The sequence below is a fragment of the Pan paniscus genome, chromosome 11, assembly GCF_029289425.2.
Source record: "Pan paniscus chromosome 11, NHGRI_mPanPan1-v2.0_pri, whole genome shotgun sequence".
In the NCBI taxonomy this organism is placed as follows: domain Eukaryota; kingdom Metazoa; phylum Chordata; class Mammalia; order Primates; family Hominidae; genus Pan; species Pan paniscus.
In genome coordinates, this window is record NC_073260.2 from 68,500,055 (window position 1) to 68,519,543 (window position 19,489).

The 19,489-nt window shown below is 41.3% G+C and overlaps 1 long non-coding RNA gene across 1 annotated transcript; it reads right to left on the bottom strand.

The window, feature by feature from the left end:
• Nucleotides 1-6,050: 6,050 nt before the first annotated feature.
• Nucleotides 6,051-16,414, bottom strand: LOC130540489 (uncharacterized). The gene is made up of 4 exons (XR_008954459.1): nt 16,212-16,414; nt 15,506-15,648; nt 14,294-14,435; nt 6,051-6,243 (listed from the first exon to the last, which is right to left on the bottom strand). It is a non-coding gene; the product is annotated as an uncharacterized LOC130540489 (long non-coding RNA).
• Between the last annotated feature and the right edge of the window lie 3,075 nt (nt 16,415-19,489).

Below are 19,489 nucleotides of genomic sequence, written 5' to 3' on the forward strand. Positions count from 1 at the left end.
ACAAAAACAAGCAATGGGGAAAGGATTCCCTATTTAATAAATGGTGCTGGGAAAACTGGCTAGCCATATGTAGAAAGCTGAAACTGGATCCCTTCCTTACACCTTATACAAAAATTAATTCAAGATGGATTAAAGACTTAAATGTTAGACCTAAAACCATAAAAACCCTAGAAGAAAACCTAGGCAATACCATTCAGGACATAGGCATGGGCAAGGACTTCATGTCTAAAACACCAAAAGCAATGGCAACAAAAGCCAAAATTGACAAATGGGATCTAATTAAACTAAAGAGCTTCTGCACAGCAAAAGAAACTACCATCAGAGTGAACAGGCAACCTATAGAATGGGAGAAAATTTTTGCAATCTACCCATCTGACAAAAGGCTAATATCCAGAACCTACAAAGAACTTAAACAAATTTACAAGAAAAAAATCAAACAACCGCATCAAAAAGTGGGCAAAGGATATGAATAGACACTTCTCAAAAGAAGACATTTATGCAGCCAAAAGACACATGACAAAATGCTCATCATCACTGGCCATCAGAGAAATGCAAATCAAAACCACAATGAGATACCATCTCACACCAGTTAGAATGGCGATCATTAAAAAGTCAGGAAACAACAGGTGCTGGAGAGGATGTGGAGAAATAGGAACACTTTTACACCTTTGGTGGGAGTGTAAACTAGTTCAACCATTGTGGAAGACAGTGTGGCGATTCCTCAAGGATCCAGAACTAGAAATACCATTTGACTCAGCCATCCCATTACTGGGTATATACCCAAAGGATTATAAATCATGCTGCTATAAAGACATATGCACACGTATGTTTATTGCAGCACTATTCACAATAGCAAAGACTTGGAACCAACCCAAATGCCCATCAATGATAGACTGGATTAAGAAAATGTGGCACATATACACCATGGAATACTATGCAGCCATAAAAAAGGATGAGTTCATGTCCTTTGTAGGAACATGGATGAAGCTGGAAACCATCATTCTCAGCAAACTATCGCAAGGACAGAAAACCAAACACCGCATGTTCTCACTCATAGGTGGGAATTGAACAGCGAGAACACATGGACACAGGAAGGGGAACATCACACACTGGGGCCTGTCGGGGGATGGGGGGAGGGGGGAGGGATAGCATTAGGAGATATACCTAATGTAAATGACGAGTTAATGGGTGCAGCACACCAGCATGGCTCATGTATACATATGTAACAAACCTGCATGTTATGCACACATACCCTAGAACTTAAAGTATAAAAAAAAAAAAAAAGATGTGACTTTACGCCTCATTTGCCTTCAGCCATGATTGTAAGGCCTCCCCAGACATGTGGAACTGTGAATTCATTAAACCTTGTTTCTTTATAAATTATCCAGTCTCAGGTAAGTCCTTATTAGCAGCATGAGAACAGACTAATACACATGGCTACCTGAATAAAGAAGATATTTATTAGCAATCCTTGTAACTAGGAGTTCTGATCAATGAATTAGAGTACATGTTGTATGACAACTTCTGGGAAGTTCTCTAAAAAGTCAGCTGGTATCTACCACTTTTTCTCTCTTCATTATTTAATCAATCAGTTAGCTGGAATGTGGACATGATGTCTGGATCTGAAGCAGCTACGTTCCACCACGAGGTGGAGTTGTGTGTAGGATAGCAGAGCAGCAACATAAAATGAACCTAGGTCCCCAATAACTTTGTGACACTATCTGCCAATCCTGTACAGGCTACCTCTGGAATTCTTTTATGTCGCTGAAAAATGAACTTATAGCTTGTTGAGCCCATGTTATTTTAGGTTTTCTGCTACTTGCAGCCATCAGGAGCATTTGTGATGTAGCATTTCTCAGTGCTGAACTATTGATTACAGAATTTTTTGTCAAGCTTCTGACACCCATCTTGAGAAGTTTTTTAGTATGTGTTGGGCAATTCTTCTGTACACATCTCAGTTACAAAATGTAACGCAATGTCATCTTATTCTTTCTTGGGTCTCATAAAGCGCAAGTCTGCAAGGGAAGTATCTATTTAATCAAAGTCATTTCTCCAACAATGAACATCTGTTTCACAAATATCAACTTTCTACCCAATTGATCTGTTTCAGCACCTTTCTGGATAAACAATAACTTCTCGTTTCCATGATGAATTGTAGTGTAATCTTTTTGAAGATTGCTTAACTCAACACACACATATAATAACGCACACAACTGAATTGAAGTTATGATAATGTGAACAGCCATGATGAAGTTCAGTTTTGTACAGGCAGCAACAAATGTCATGACGATTGCTGGTGAACAGAAAATTATACAATGTCGTAGATTGCTAGAGGCAGCCTCATTTCAAAGATAATAAAATGGCTTAAAATCAATGACATATAAATAGGTTTTGATATCTAACAGGGAAAACTCTTTCATCATGATGATTGTTTTTTTAAGCCACTAAATTTTGGGAGTGATTTGCTATGCAACAAAAGCCAAGGGATGAAATCATTGACAAAGTAACTGGGAAATGCCTGTCTGTAAAATTAATTATACAAATTCCTCATTAAATAAAAAGTTGGACATCTAGCTGTACAACATCAATTGGTGACTGTACATTTTTTGTGCTTATGATAAAAGTAGAGATAACTTCTGAGTCATTCTCTTTAGTTTAATGTCAACTTGTTCTTTCTGAAAATAACTACCTAGCTTGGGAAAGCTGAAAGTCACCCAGACTTAGGCCAGACAGGAAAGACAGGTGAGCTCAGACAAACCACGACTCACATTTGTGGCTGAGAACTCAGACTGATATTTATGGATTCAGTCATTTAAAAATATGTGCTTTTAGTGATGAGTAATACACCTTTCCAGAATTAAAAGGTTCTCCCTGTTGTCACTTCCATTCCAGTCCCTGTCCTCTCTTACAGAGGAATAAAATGTCATAATATCATTTGAATAACCTAGCACTTACATTTTTAAACAGAATATCATTTTGCTATGGATAGAATTTGAAGCTGGGTGATGGCACATTGGGATTCATTGTTCAATTCTCTCTAGTCTGTGGCATGTCTGAAAATTTTCATAATAAAACATTTATTTAAAAGGCTGCCAGGCCAGGTACCATGGCTCACTCCTGTAATCCCAGCACTTTGGGAGGCCAAGGCGGTTGGATCACCTGAGGTCGGGAGTTTGATACCAGCCTGACCAAGATGGAGAAACCCCGTCTCTACTAAAAAAATGCCAAATTAGCTGGGCGTGGTGGCGCATGCCTGTAATCCCAGCTACTCAGGAGGTTGAGGTGGGAGAATCCCTGGAACGTGGGAGGCAGAGGTTGCGGTGAGCCGAGATCACGCCATTGCACTCCAGTCTGGGCAGCAAGAGTGAAACTCTGTAACAACAACAACAACAACAACAACAACAACAACACAAAAAACAAAAGGCTGCCACTTTAAACATAGTTTCAAAGAATGATGATTGATTATTCAATGAGTATTTACCCATATTGGTGTTTAATAATTAGGCACTCATATGTTATTCTTTAAGAAGCATCTAAATCATTTCTGCTAGAGGTAGACTCTAAAATATTTATGAGTGAAATGATATGATGTTTTCAGTTTGCTTTAAAGAGCTCCAGTGGTGGAGGGAGTAGAGTATGGAGGCAATAAGTTTGGCCATCAGTTGGTAATGGTTGAAGCTGGGTTATGGGTACATGAGACTTCTTATACTGTCCTCTCTACTCTAGTGGCTGTAAAAAATGTTCAGTTCATAAAACTGTTCATAAAAACACTTTTAAAAATGTTCATGGGGCCAGGAGTGGTGGCTCACGCCTGTAATCCCAGCACTTTGGGAGGCTGAGGTTGGGGATCACTTGAGGTAAGGAGTTCGAGACCAGCCTGGCCAACATTGTGAAAACCCATCTCTACCAAAAATATAAAAAATTAGCCAGGTGTGGTGGCACGTGCCTGTAATCCCAGCTGCTTGGGAGGCTGAGGCAGGAGAATTGCTTGAACCCGGGTGGTGGAGATTGCAGTGAGCTGAGATCGTGCCATTGCACTCCAGCCTGGGTGACAGAGTGAGACTCCATCTCAAAAAAAAAAAAAAAAAAAAAAAAAATTCATGGTCCTGCAATTTCATTTCTAGGTATCTATCCCAAATAATTGAAAACAGGAATTCAAACAGATAGTTGTACACCCACTGGGTTCATAGCAGCATTATTCACAATAGCCAAAAGGTGAAAACAACCCAGATATTCATCCACAGATGAATGGATAAACAAAGTGTGGTATATACATACAATGAAATAGTATTCTGCCCTAAAAATGAAGGAAATTCTGCTATATGCTACAACATAGATGAACCTTGAAAACATTATGCTAAGTGAAATAAGCTAGTCCCAAAAGGACAAATACTGTATGATTCCACTTACACAAGGTGCTTACTAAAAGTAGTCAAATTCATAGAGATAGAAACTAGAATGGTGGTTGCTAGAGGGTAGGGGAAGAGTGGGGAACTGGGAGTTATTGTTCAATGGGAACAGTGTCAGTTTTGCAAGATGAAAAAAGTTCTGGGGGTGGATGTTAGTGATGGTAGCACACAGTGGGAATGTACTTAATGCCACTGAACTGTATACTTAAAAATGGTAAATGTCATACTACATATATTTTACCACAATAACAAAACATTTTAAAAAAGATGTCTAGTTTTTAGAGATGATATGAGGGAGAGAGAAATAACAGAAACAACTGAGACTGTAAGTGAAGGGAACAGACATTGCTTGATGTCTGAAAAATATGGTAATCCTCACACTATCCTCCCACATAGCCATCATTTTCTTAAACAGGGTGTCTGGTTTACTCTCCTGTCTCCACCTTTTTTCCCCAAAGTCTCGGTGTTTCAGGGACAGGAGCTGATGGCCTCATAGAGCCAGTCACAGACAAGATTGAAAAGTAGGGCCAGGCCAACTGGCTCACACCTGTACTCCCAGCACTTTGGGAGGCGAGGTGGGTGGACCACCTGAGGTCAGGAGATCGAGACCAGCCTGGCCAACATGGTGAAATCCTGTCTCTACTAAAAATAAAAAAATTAGCAGAGTGTGGTGGCATGTGCCTGCAGTACCAGCTACTTGGGAGGTTGAGGCAGGAGAATCACTTGGGAGGCAGAGGTTGCAGTGAGCTGAGATGATGCCACTGCACTCCAAGCTGGGCAACAGAGTGGGACTCCATCTCAAAAGAAGAAAGAAAGAAAGAAAAAGAAAGAAAGAGAGAGAAAGAAAGAAGAAAGAAGGAAGAAAGAAAGAGAAGAAAGAAGGAAGAAAGAAAGAAAAAAAGAAAGAGAAAGAAAGAAAGAAAAAGGAAGGGAGGGAGGGAGGAAGGAAGGAAGGAAGGATGGGAGAGGGAGTGAGGGAGGGAAGATTGAGAAGTAGGGAGAGCTACCCTTCCATGCGAGTCAGCTAGGCTTGGGTTGCTCCCCCAGGGAAAGTTCCATACTTGTCCTGTCTTTCTCTCTTCCTAACCAGACCTAACCAGTAAGCAGCTCTTCTCATTTTTCTGATGAGAAAAGTAAGTCCCACAGGAGAAAGTGGAGCATGTACACCGACCAAGGGAAGGAGGCAGGAGGAAGGGGCTGACACTTCCCACACAGACCTCTGGCTCTTCCAGTCCTTCCTGCTGATTTTCACCGCAGCCCAGGTGCTCCCCATAGCTACCTAGAAGTCAGCTTTGTCTTGGGAAACACTCCCAGAGTGCTCTTGTAGAACTCAGCAGAAGCTCTTCGTGGAACATCACTTGGACGAAGGCCAGTAGTCGCCTTCATCGGAAGTTAAAAATACCAACGGTCATTTATAAACACGTTCTTCACTCAACATAGCAGATGTTAGTTTGCAAACACAGCCTTTTAAAGACAGACAAGGCCAGATTACTCCTCCCCCAACTCCAAAAAGTGGGTAAAAGTATTTTAAACCAAGTTATTTCTGCCAATTACCTGTCTGATTTGTTGGTTCACTTGTTTATATGTTATCTATCCCCCAAGGAGTATTTTTGTGGCTTGCAGAAATGTGCACAGTAAAACAGGATTTTTTTTATTTTATTTTTATTTTTATTTTTTTTTTAGAAAAGAGACAGAACATCATCACAATGAAGAAAGCCTGGTGCAGTAAATCAAGGTGGTGCCAGGGATGACTTGCGTATATACAACGTTTGCCATGGAGTCCTGTGCTCTTTGCAGAGGTGAGATTCAGGTTTGACTCTGAACTTCTCAGCAGCTGAAACCAAAGTAGACAATGGCATCAATAACAAGAGCCACACAATCATTAGAATAAAAAAATCCCAGCTATCAGGAGAAACAGAAACTTTCCAGGAACTTCTGTTCTTATCACTCCCAGGAGGCCCTTGTGTGATATAAAAGGGACAATACCTTCAAAATCACTCCTGCAATAAAAACAATAGGTGGTTTCAAGAGGTTCATTCTGAGTGTGTCTCTCAAAGGAGTAACCAAGATGTAAAGGTAATTAAGGAATCTCCAGGAATGGCCAGGAGAGTGCCATCAGGGTACATAGCTCCCAGACAACCAGACATTGCTCAAAGACAATGTTTTAGGTCATCAAATGGATTGCAAACAGTGCAATGCTCCCTGGCTATTATTTTCCACAGCAATACCTTTGACAAGAAGTACCTCACTTTGCCTCAGGGACTTGTCTATGAAACGCTGTGCCAACTCCTTACCTAGATCGCGTCCCTGGGTCTTGCAAGCCTTAAATTCAGCTTTTGTGAGCTAGTTCCTTTCTTGCACATTGTATTGGCCCAGGCTCCTGCATAGTCTGTGAGGCAAACCCCCTGAACCGCATAGTTGTCTTGGAACTGGCAGTCTTGCAATGCTTTGATCATACTGTCAACTAAGATATTCAAAGACACTGCTCAGAGAAGGCTCAGCCTCTCTGTCTCTTGACAAAGAGATTTGTGCCAAGGTCAAGTCTACTTTCTCTAGTAGGCCCTAAATTGCTTTGTTATCTTCCCAGCCGTGGAAGGGATAAGATTTGGAACCAGAGCAGATATGTTTACAGGAGTGGAAAACCATAGCAATTTTTTCTTCTGCCACCTTCATTAACGTGAACAAAAACGTTTTCATGCAAAATTCACAACAGAAACCATTTTTTTTTGTTTTCTAATTTTGTTTAATCAGTGTTTTGTAGATCAGTAGTCATTAAGAAAAGTTCAATGTGAGGCCAGACTTGGGCATTTTGTTCTGCCCTGCACACTTGCTGTTTTGAAGGGCCTGATCCTACATCGCCTATGGGGCTCTGAGCGGTGGGGGGAGAATGACCAGACACCACCCATTACCGGGAGGATCTGAAGCAAAAGGTTCTCTAGGGGCCGGGCACAATCAAAGCAGAACATCTTCTTGAAAGGACTCTGATCTTAAAAAGCTTGGCTGGAGAAGACTGACCAACAGGTATTAATTTGTCTTTGGGCCTTCCGAGGGTTGAAATGAGGGTCTTAAAGGGGCCATTGCCTCTTCTACAACAGATACTGGGTTGAATCAAAGAGCATATAACTGGCTACCAGCAAATGCGATGGCTCCCGTCCTGCCCCTCACAAGGGGCATGGGAATCACATTGTTGGTTCCACTTGGCCCCCTTAAAGCAGCACTTTCACATGGGACCCACCTTTTGTGCTTTGGGTGGTCAGGAGCAGGTTGTGCAAAGGGGTCTGTACATGATTTTCCTCAGCTCTCTGCATGGGCCCATCACGTAGACATTTTTATTGTGGTGACTTCACAAAATCACCAAGTTTGAAGAAAAAACACTTATAGTTTGAGCAAATGAAAATTCTGCATGTTAAAAAATTCATCTGTAGGCGCAAGCTTCAATATACAGGCATCCCTTGAAGATATTGAGGGTTCAGTTCCAGACCACCACAACAAGGCAAATATCACACTAAAGCCAGTCACATGAATTTTTTGGTTTCCCAGCACACATGAAAATTATGTTTACACTATACTGTAGTCTATTAAGTGTGCAGTAACATTATGTCTGAAAAACCAGGCTGGGCCCAGTTGCTTACACCTGTAATCCTAATACTGTGGGAGGCCAAAGTGGGAGAATCACTTGAGCCCAGGAGTTTGAGGCTGTTGTGAGCTATGATTGTGGTTCTGTACTCCAGCCTGGATGAGAGTGAGATGCCCTGTCTACAAAAGATACAAAAAGTTAGCTGGGTGTGGTGGTGCGCACCTGTAGTCCTAGCTACTCAGGAGGCTGAGACAGGAGGATCGCTTGAGCCCAGGAGTTCAAGGCTGCAGTGAGCTATGATCATGCCACTGCCTTCCAGCCTGGGCAACAGAGCAAGACCCCATCTCTAAAAAAAAAAAGTACATATCTTAAAAATATTTTATTGTTAAGATGCTAATGATCATCTGAGCCTTCAGTGAGTTGTAATCTTTGCAGGTGGAGGGTCTTGCTTTGTGTTGATAGCTGCTGACTGATCAGGGTGGTGGCTGCTACAAGCTGGGGAGGCTGTGGCAATTTTTAAAAATAAAACAACAACGAAGTTTGCCAGATCGATTGACTCTTCCTTTCATGACGGATTTCTCTGTGGCATGCGATGCTGTTTGATAGCATTTTACCCACAGTAGAACTTCTTTCAAAATTGGAGTCAATTCTCTCAAACTCTGTCATTGTTTTATCAACTAAGTTTATGTCATATTTCAAATCCTGTGTTGTTATTTCAACAATGTTCACACCATCTTCACCAGAATTAGATTCTATTCCAAGAAACTACTTTTTTTGCTCAACCATAAGAAGCAACTTCTGATCTGTTCAAATTTTATCATGAGATTTTAGCAGTTCAGTCACATTTTCAGGCTTTTAATTCTGGTTCTCTTGCTGTTTCCTCCACGTCTGCAGTGACTTCCTCTTTTGAAGTCTTAAATCCCTCAAAGCCATCCATGAGGGTTGGAATCAACTTCTTCCAAACTCTTGTTCATGTTGCTATTTTGACCTCCTTCCACAAATGTCCTCAATGGCATCTAGAAAGGTGAATCCTTTCTAGAGGTTTTCAATTTACTTTGCCCAGATCCATCAGAGGAATCACTGTCTATGGCAGCTATACTCTTACAAAATGTCTTTCTTAAATAACAAGACTTGAAAGTTGAAATTACTCCTTGATCCATGGGTGCAGAATGGATGTTGTGTTGACAGTCATTAAAACAATATGAACCTCCTTGTATATCTCCATCAGAGCTCCTGAGTGACCAGATGCATTGTCAATGAGCAGTAAAAAATATTTTGAAAGAATCTTTTTTATTATTCTGAGCAGTATGTCTCAACAGTGGGCTGAAAACATTTAGTAAACCATGCTGTAAGCAGATGTGCTGCCATCCAGGCTTTGTTGTTCTATTTACACAGCACAGGCAGAGTTGATTTCACATAATTCTTCAGAGCCCCAGGATTTTTGAAATAGTAAAAGAACATTGGCTTGTCTCCAGCTGCATTAGCCCCTAACAAGAGAGTCAGCCAGTCCTTGGAAGTTTTGAAGGCAGGCATTGATTTCTCTCTAGCTATGAAAATCGTGAATGGCATCTTCTTCCAAGAGAAGACTGTTTGATCTATAACACAATTCTGTAGTTTAGTGTAGCCACCTTCGTCAATTACCTTAGCTAGGTCTTCTGGGTACTTTGCTGCAGCTTCTACAGCACTTGCTGCTTCACCTTGCACTTTTATGTTCTGGAGGAAATTCCTTTCCTTAAACCTCAGGAACCAAACTCTGCTAACTTCAAACTTTTCTTCTGCAATTTCCTTACCTCTCTCAGGCTTCATAAAATTAAAGAGAGTTAGGGGTTGCTCTGGATTAGGCTTTGGTTTAAGGGAATATTGTGGCTGGTTTGATCATCTCTCCAGACCACTCCAGCTTTCTCCTTATCAACAATAAGACCATTTTGTTTTCTTATCATTCATATGTTCACTGGAGCAGCACTTTTAATTTCCTTCAGAACTTTTCCTTTGTATTTACAACTTAGCTGTTTGGCCAAGAGGCCTAGATTTTGGCTCATCACGCCTTCCTCACTAAGCTTCATTTTTAGCTTTTGATTTGGAGTGAGAGACATGCAACTCTCCTGAATCTTTCACTCAAACACTTTTTAGGCCATTATAGGATATTACTTGGACGAATTTCTTTTTCTCTTCTTCTTTTTCTTTTCTTTTATTTTTATTTTTATTTTACTTTTTATACAGGGTCTGGCTCTGTCCCTCAGGCTGGAGTGCAGTGGTGCTATCATAGCTCACTGCAGCCTTGAACTCCTGGGCTCAAGTGATCCTCCTGCCCCAGCCTCCTGTGAAGCTGGGACTACAGGTGTGCACTACCATGCCTGGCTAATTAAAAAAAAAACTTTGGCTGGGTGCCGTGACTCACACCTGTAACCCCAGCACTTTGAGAGGCTGAGGTGGGCAGATCACTTGAGGTCAGGAGTTCAAGACCAGCCTGGCCAACATGGTGATATCCCGTCTCTACTAAAAATAAAATAAAATAAAAAAAATAGCTGGATGTGGTGGTGCGTGCCTGTAATCCCAGGAGACTGGGAGACTGAGGCAGGGGAATTGCCTGAACCTGGGAAGCGGAGGTTGCAGTGAGCCAAGATCACACCACTATACTGCAGCCTAGGTGATAGAGCGAGACTCCATAAAAATTTTTTTTTTTTTTTTTGTAGAGACGGGGGTCTCACTATGTCGCCCAGGCTGGTCTTGAACTCCTGGGCTCAAGTGATTCCCCCACCTCAGCCTCTCAAAGTGCTGGGATTATAGGTGAGAGCCACTAATTGGCCTAATTTCAGTGTTGTTTTGTCTCAGATAATAAGGAGGCCTGGTGAGGGGGAGAAGGATGGGAAATGGCAAGTTGGTAAAGCAGTTAGAAAATAAACAACATTTATTGATTAAGTTTGCCATCTTGTATAGGTGTGGTTCATGGTGCCCCCCCATGGTGCCCCCCAAAAAATCACGAGACAGATTGTAAGAATTAGCAAAATGTGACACGAAGACACAAAGTGACTACATGCTGTTGAAAAAATGGCGCCAACAGACTTGCTCAATCCAGCTTGCCACAAACCTGCAATTTGTAAAAAACACATTATCTCCAAAGTGCAATAAAAAAGGCATGCCTGTATGTAAACTGTTACAACTCTGGTGAATTTGCTTGATAAAAAAGTGTACTTTTTAAGCATTCTATACCACTGTAGTAAACAATAATGTATAGTTGCAAATAGCTAGAAGGAGAATGTTGAATGATTGAATAATCCCAATACAAAGAAATAATAGGGTAAGATAATTAGCCTTATCTGATCACAATGCATTGTATATATCAAAATATCACTATGTACCCCATAAATATGTACAATTATTATATGTTGATTTTAAAAAGTTTACTTTTGATATGTGAATTTAATTTCCTAAGAAATTCTGACACTTGCTGTTCAACCCACAAGCTCCCCTGTTACAAAAACCTTCTAGTGATTTCTATTGTGGTTGTCTTGTCCATCCTTCTTCCTACTACTCTGCATCCCATTCCTTGAGCCTGGCACTTCTCAAGGCTTATAGAGAGAAGCCTCACACCTTGCAACCCATATGGGTTGGATTATATTGCCTGAGTTGAATTAAATAAGTGATAGAACATTCTTGGAGGTTTTGTGTATGTGTGCTTGCCTAGCTGAGGGATGGGTCACCTTTTCCTTCTCAGAACGTAGTAAATACCTAGATCCCTCTAGGATGGAAGATGGCGAGGTAGAGAGAACTATACGAGGCCGCCTGCCCAGCTTGTAGATGGGCCCACCTTCCAGTGCAGGGTAATGTGTGTGAATGGGCTGTGCAGGTCCCCAGAACTGGAGGAGCTGAATGAGGGGATGGAGGCTGCAAAACCTACATAAGACAGAACAGAACTACCCACCCAGGGAAGGAGAGGGCAGCCTCAGCCCCTGGGCTTTGAGGGAGGCAGCAGCTCCTGTCATTTCAGAGCATTTTCTTCATTCACCCCTTCCTGTGGGTAGGAAAAAGAGTTACCTAGTAGACTTGATCTCAAGTCAGTAATATGTCATGCTAAACCTAGGGACTTCCAGATTGGGTGGCAAAGATCATTCTGGACACTTCTTCGCATGCTACTTCCATCCAATGAGGCCAGTCTGACTTCAGAAATTCATACCCTTTGCTTTTTGTTAACACAAATGTTTCCTTAACCTGAATCCTCTGCTTATTGGCTGTGATTAGACTTGCCTTTTAAAAAAACCTTTATGTTTTGAGCTCATTGAGATTCACATGCAATTATGGGATTCCACATGCCTTTCACCCAGTTTCATCCAATGGTAACATCTTGCAAAATTATAGAACAATATCACAACCAGAAAATGGATATTGGTACAATTGATCCATCTTAGATTTTACCAGTTTTTCATGCACTCATCTGTGTGTGTGTGTGTGTGTGTGTATGTGTGTGAGTGTGTGTGTTTTATTGTATGCAGTGTTGTCACATGTGTAGGTTCAGGTGACCACGATCACAGTCAAGATACCAAACAGTTCCGTCACAAGTGTCCCTCTTGGGTTGTTTTTTTTTTTTTTTTTTTTGAGACAGAGTCTCACTCTGTTGCCCAGGCTGGTCTCTAACTCCTGACCTCAAGTGATCCACCAGCCTTAGCCTCTCAAAGTGCTGGGATTATAGTCCTGAGCCACTGCGCCTGGCCTCTTGTTGCTTTTTTGTAACTGTATCTACATCCTCCCTCCACTCTTACCCCTGGCAACCACTCATCTTTTCCCCATTTCTATAATTTTGTCATTTTAAGAATGTTACATGAATAGAATCACACAGTATATAATCTTTTGTGATTGGCTTTTTTCCACTCAGCATAATTCCCTGGAGAAGTTGTGTGTATCAACAATAATTCCTTTCTTTTTATTGCTGAGTAGTATACCACATGGTATCGACGTACCACAGTTTGACCATTCATCCACTGAAGGAAATCTGGATTGTTTCCAGTTTGGAGGTACAAATTATGCTGCTACAAGCATTCCTGTGTAGGATTTTGTGTGAATATATGTATTTATTTCAGTGCAATAAGTGCTCAAGAGTGCAGTTGCTGGGTTGTGCAGTAGTTGTGTGTTTAGTTTTTCCAGAAACTACTAAACTATTTTCCATAGTGGCTGTACCATTTTACATTTCCACCAGCAATGTATGTGTGATCTAGTTAACTGCATCCTCATCAGCATTTGGTGTTGACCCTGTTTTTTATGTTAGCTGTTCTGTAGTTGTGTAGCAATATTGCAATGTGATTTTCATTTGCACTTCCCCAGTGGCTAATAATGTTGAACATCTTTTCATGTGTTTATTGACCATCTGTATATCTTCTTCAGTGAAATATCTCTTCATATCTTTTGCTCATTTTTCTAATTAGATTGACATTTTCTTGTTGACTTTTGAAAGTTCTTTATATTTTCTGGATATTAGTCCTCCATCAGATACATGATTTGCAAATCTTCTCACAGTCTATAGCTTGTCTTTTTATCTTATTTTTTTCCAGCATTTTTTCTATTTTTATTTTTATTTTTTGAGATGGAGTCTTGCTCTGTTGCCCAGGCTGGAGTGCAGTGGTGCAATCTTGGCTCACTGCAAACTCAGCCTTCTGGGTTCAAGTGATTCTCCCACCTCAGCCTCCTGGGTATCTGGAATTACAGGAACCCGCCACTATGCCTAGATAATTTTTGTATTTTTAGTGGAAATAGGGTTTTGCCATGTTGGCCAGGCTGGTCTTGAACTCCTGACCTCAGGTGATCCTCCTGCCTTAGCCTCCCAAAGTGCTGGGATTACAGGCGTAAGCCACCATGCCCAGCCTGCATTTTTTCTTTTTTTTTTAAATTTTAGATTCAGGGGTACATGTGCAGTTTTGTTACCTGGCCAGATTGTGTTAAGCTGAGGTTTAGGGTATGAATGACCCTATCACCCTGGTACTGAGTATAGTACCCAGTAGTTAGTTTTTCATCCCTTGCCCCGCTTCCTCCCTTCCCTGTCTAGTAATCCCCAGTTTCTATTATTGTCATCTTTATGCCCATGAGTACCCCATATTTGGCTCCCACTTATAAGTGAGAATATGTGGTATTTGGTTTTCTGTTTCTGCACTAATTCACCTAGGATAATGGCCCCCAGCTGAATCCATGTTGTTGTAAATGACATGATTGAGTAAGCACATCCTGCATTCCTACGCAAAGAGTTCAATGGCAATATATCCTACAACAATAAAGAAAAATGAGCAAAATTATCCTAAGTAAACTAAATAAGAAGGCTTACCATGAACTGGGAAACTGTTGAAACCAAGCTGATATGTGGTTGCTAGCTGATTCCATTAGAGGCTCAGAATTAGAATATTGATCCAGAGTTTTACATTACCCATCCCTCCCTCTTGTTTCTTCTGAGCAGCAGCCAGAGATCACTGGTTGGTTCACAGGAATAAACAGAGTTAGTCTCAATTGCAGAAATAAACCTAAAAACAACTGATGAGACTAGAATCTAATAGGTTCTTGAAACAATTTTTTTCTCTCTCTACTTTCCCATTTTTACTAAAGACAAATCATAACAGGACTGATTTGTTTGCAAAAATAAGCTATCCCCAAAAGTATATTTCCCACCTAGTTATTACACACCAAATTTCTCTCATAATATGAAGCAATTTCTGAAATCCCCAAAAGTCAAAACCGTCAGATAATGCAATGCAAAATAGAGCAGAGCCTTAGACTTTGAGAGGGGTCTATCTGCTTTCCATTCCTAGGGTTCCATGAGAAAAACAGAGATTTCCCCCAAAATGAGGTCTATGGAGCTTCCTCTGTTTTTCCCAAGGAGATCCAGCTGTTACAGCTTGAATATCCACTTTTAATTAAACTGACTTTTAACCATAGCACTCTAAAAAAAAATTCTTTTAAATCTCTTATTACCTGACTTTATCCAAGCCAAATGGCCAATATTTCTGGGTTTTGAACTTTACCAAAGGTAACCTCCTAGGTGCTCAGAAAAGGAAAATTCCAGACAGTTTGTGGATGGGAAGAGAATCAACAAATGGTAAAGGTCACACAGATATCAAACCAGAAAGAACTCATCCCCTAAGCCAGGAATTGAACCCTGGACTCAGGCTGTCATTGTGAAAAGACAAAGCTTTAGTCACTAAGCTACAGCAATGGGCAGTTTCCATTGCTCTTCCTAGAAGAAGTCTAGAGCTTGCAAAGGCTTTTAACTGCTCAAGATAATTTTTAGGGCTAACTATGACATGAACTCCATGTTTCTTGTCTGCTGGATGATGGAGACCAAGAGAAAATACCACCATGTGGTTAAAACATCAAGCTCCCAAGGACATGAAACAAGACGAGAGGGAAACTTCATCCAGCTTTTTCTGTTTCAGGGACCTGCAGCAAAGTTTGTTACTGAGGTCCTAAGCCCATGTTCTATCCTAAGGTACTCCTCTTTATGACAGACCGATACAGAAACACAAATTTATAGCACAAAGTATACCAGGTTTGCTATAGTCGCCACTCCACTCAGCACCCAAAATGGAACTGGCAAGGCTCAAACTTGCTCTTGGATGGACCCTGTCAGCTTTCATCCAACCTCTGACCAAGAGTTTCAACATGATGTTTCTGGGCAAGATGATCGCCCTGAATAACAGAAAAGATAAGAAAGAGAAAGGAGAGAAAGGAAGAAAAGCATTGCCGGTAGCAGGGTGGGGAGGCAAAGAGGTCAGGGAGGCCAGAAAAAGACCCATTGCAGCGACACTGAATCAAAAGTTTAGGTGGCCGCTTGTCAGTTGTGAAGGGATCTTTTCCAGCAGCTCCATCAGCTCTCAAGTTTCCCCTTTTGGGGAGGAAAAGACTCTTATGTCTCATGATCCTGTACATGTCTAATCCTGTTACGCACAGCCATCAGCAAAGAGTGCAAGGCAAATTAATCCAAAGAGAATAATGGTTAACATCCTGTAATGCCAAATCCATTTTTAGCCAAGTGGGACTTTACTGACAGGGGCCTCTAACCCCCTAAATCTTAGGAAGAACTCTAACCTTCCTAAGTTGCGTCTCAAACCCAAGTCCGGTCAAGCATCCTTACCTTTTATTAAGAGGGTCCTTTAACCCACACTGTCTTAGGACTGAGACTCTAACTCCTCTAAGTTGGGCCTCTAACCCAATCCCATCTTTACCCGGGTAAAATGTACCCCAACACTTACCCAAAGTTGGCCCATTGGTGCTGCAGTCTATTTCCTTAGGGTCAGGGGTCTCTTCAGTATTGTCCCTTCATGGTCACCAGGAAGATGTTACCAGAAAAGGGTCCCAATCCAGACCCTACAAGAAGGTTCTTGGATCTCACACAAGAAAGAATTACAGTTGAATCCATAAAGTGAAAGCGAGTTTATTAAGAAAGTAAGGGAATAAAGAATGGCTACTCCATAGGCAGAGCAGCAGCATGGGCTGTTCCACTGTTGATACTTATGGTTATTTCTTGATTATGTGTTAAACAAAGGGTGGATTATTCACGAGTTTTCCAGGAAAGGGGTGGGCAATTCCTGGAACTGAGGGTTCCTCCCCCTTTTAGACCATATAGGGTAACTTCCTGACATTGCCATGGCACTTGTAAACTGTCATGGCACTGGTGGGAGTGTCTTTTAGCATGCTAATGCTTTATAATTAGCGTATAATGAGCAATGAGGACGGCAAGAGGTCACTTTCATCACCATCTTGGTTTTGGTGGGTTTAGGCTGGCTTCTTTACCTGGTGCTATTTTATCAGCAAGGCCTTTGTGACCTATATCTTGTGCCGACCTTCTATCTCATCCTGTGACTTAGAATGCCTAACCTCCTGGAAATGCAGCCCAGTAGGTCTCAGCCTTATTTTACCCAGTTCTTATTCGAGATGGAGTTGCTCTGGTTCAAACATCTCTGACAGAAAGACTACGGTAGGAAAGGGAATGGAAAAAATTGATCTGCATACTTGCCACTAGGTGAAGTAACAATGTTGGGCTGTCATGTGATTCTGCAGAGTGAGGGTGGTCAGGAGTAAAACAGTGTTCAGGTGGGTGTTTGGGGAAGTTGTAGGCAGCTGGTGATTAGATTTCTGGGAAGACGTGGTCTCCCTTCAGGTAGCCTCACAGACTACAGCGGTACCAACACCTCTTGTAGGGCACCCTAACTTCTCCAGGACATGACCAAACTTGGCATTTCATGGAAGAGAAATACCAGGCCTGCCTCAAGTACTCTCCTTACTGCATTTGCCCCTCTTCAGCTTCCCTGTGAAGCTGGAATGTAACTACTTAAGTACTCAAGAGGCCTTCCACAAGAAACACAAAAGCTTTGCATTCCAGCTCTTGGTTCTCTGCCACATGACTGTCTCTAAGAATTTCTATGTTATTTTTGGAATGGAAAAACCAGACACAGTATAGCTTCTTTGAAAAGACAAGGTGATTACTCTCCAGATGGTTTTCAGAAAATAAACACTCTAATGCTTCTGTTCAACAGGCATTTAAAATTCAAGAAGAATGAGGGCACGAGGAAAGAACTGTTTGGACACAGTTAATTCTCTGTATGTGCCTTATATTAGTGGTTGTAGTGGAATTTGGAGCAGAATATAATCAAACACATTAGCACTTATGTGGAAGGAGCAAACAATGAGATGGGCGATATGGCCCACTTTGAGATCTTTTGTTTAAAACAACAACAAAAAAAGAGCCACCTGGCTACTTTTTTAGCTCTGGAATTTTCCCCAGGTGGGCTATTAACATGACAGAGTGGAGGAAGGGAATATCTAGCTGGTGATGGTTTATTTTCTGTCTTCTTTATAGATCATTTCGGTGGTGCCTGTAACATATATTAAGCCATGCGCTTCTTTTACAGCTTTTTAACATGATCTTCACACATACTTTCCTGACTGAATGGTGCCCCACCGTCACCAAAATATGTGTTCACATCTGAATCCCTAAAACCTGTGAATGTAACCTTATTTGGAAAAGGATCTTTGCAGAGGTAATTAAGTTAAGGTTCTTGAGATAAGATCATCCTGGATTACCTGTGTGGACCATAAATCCAACAGGTATCCTTACAAGAGACAGAAGAGAAGACACAGGCACACAGAGGAGAAGGTCATGTGGAGATAAAGGCAGAGATTGGAGTGATGCAGCTACAAGCCGAGGAACACCTAGCACCACCAGAAGCTGGAAGAGGCAAGAATGGGTTCACCCCTACAGCCTTGGGAGGGAGCATGGCCTCGCCAACACCTTGATTTCATATTTCTGGCCTACAGAACTGTGAGAAAATATATTTCTGTTCTTGGAAGTAATGAAGTTTGTAGTAATTTATTATAAAGGCCCTAGGAAATAGATATACATATTAACTTCTATGCTGTTGTCAAGAAAATTTAGGAGAGATGAGGATAGTGTTTACAATGAAGCCAGCATTAGGTATAGGTCCCTGTGCCTTCTTCAGGAAGGAATATTTATGTCAGGACACTAACAGTATAGACAAAGTCTTAGCTTTTTATGGCCAAGAGGATCCTTTGACACCTGACCCAGGCCTCACATTTTACCGATGTGGACTCTGAGATCCAGAGAGGAAAACTGCTCTACTTCAGGCCACATAGGCAGCTAGTGGCAGGGACAAGAATAGACGTCAGCTCTTCTGATTCTCCCTCCACCAGACTCCTTTTGCACACAGTGAGCCACTCCACAGAACTTTGTTCACTTTTTCACACCACATCATTTCTGCAGGAGCTAACTGCCTCCATTATACCGTATTCTTTCAGTTTTAAGTGACAGGCATCCGTCAACATAGGTCAAACAATAAAGGAGTCAAGACAAGATGAGAGGTGATGGTGATTCATTCCCTGGTTTTTAAAGCATCAGCTCCAAAGTGATGTTTAACTGGCCAGATCAAGTCACATAACAATTTCCAACATCAAGAGGGTGGAGATGTGTGGTTTTACAATGTACCCACAAGGAGTATGTTTGGTAAAAGAAAAGACTGAGTATCGCTTGCCTTTGGGTAGAGGAAGTGGGAGAAAGGGAGAGAGGGGTAAGATGGATACTTTTTGTTGACTTCTCTTACAAAGGAGGGTTATGGGTACAAACACTTTGAATTTTTATTTGAAATTAAAAACAAAATTGTATTGTTTTTTAGGGTTGCCCAGGCTGGAGTGTGGTTGCTATTCATGGGTGAGATCATCAAAGTGCAGCCTAAAGCTCTTAGGCTCAAGTGATCCTCCTGCCTCAGCCTCCCAAGTTACTGGGATTACAGGCATGTACCACCACGCTTGGCTTCTAAACATTTGTATTGTTGTAAAATATAACATAAAATTTACCATCTTAACCATTTTAAGTGTACAGTTCAGTAGTATTAAGTACATTCATATTATTGTGTAATCAATATCCAGAACTCTTTCATCTTGCAAAACTCAAATTCTAAATCTGTTTAATAATAGCTCCCCCTTCCCCCACCTTAGATCTTGGTAACCATTATTT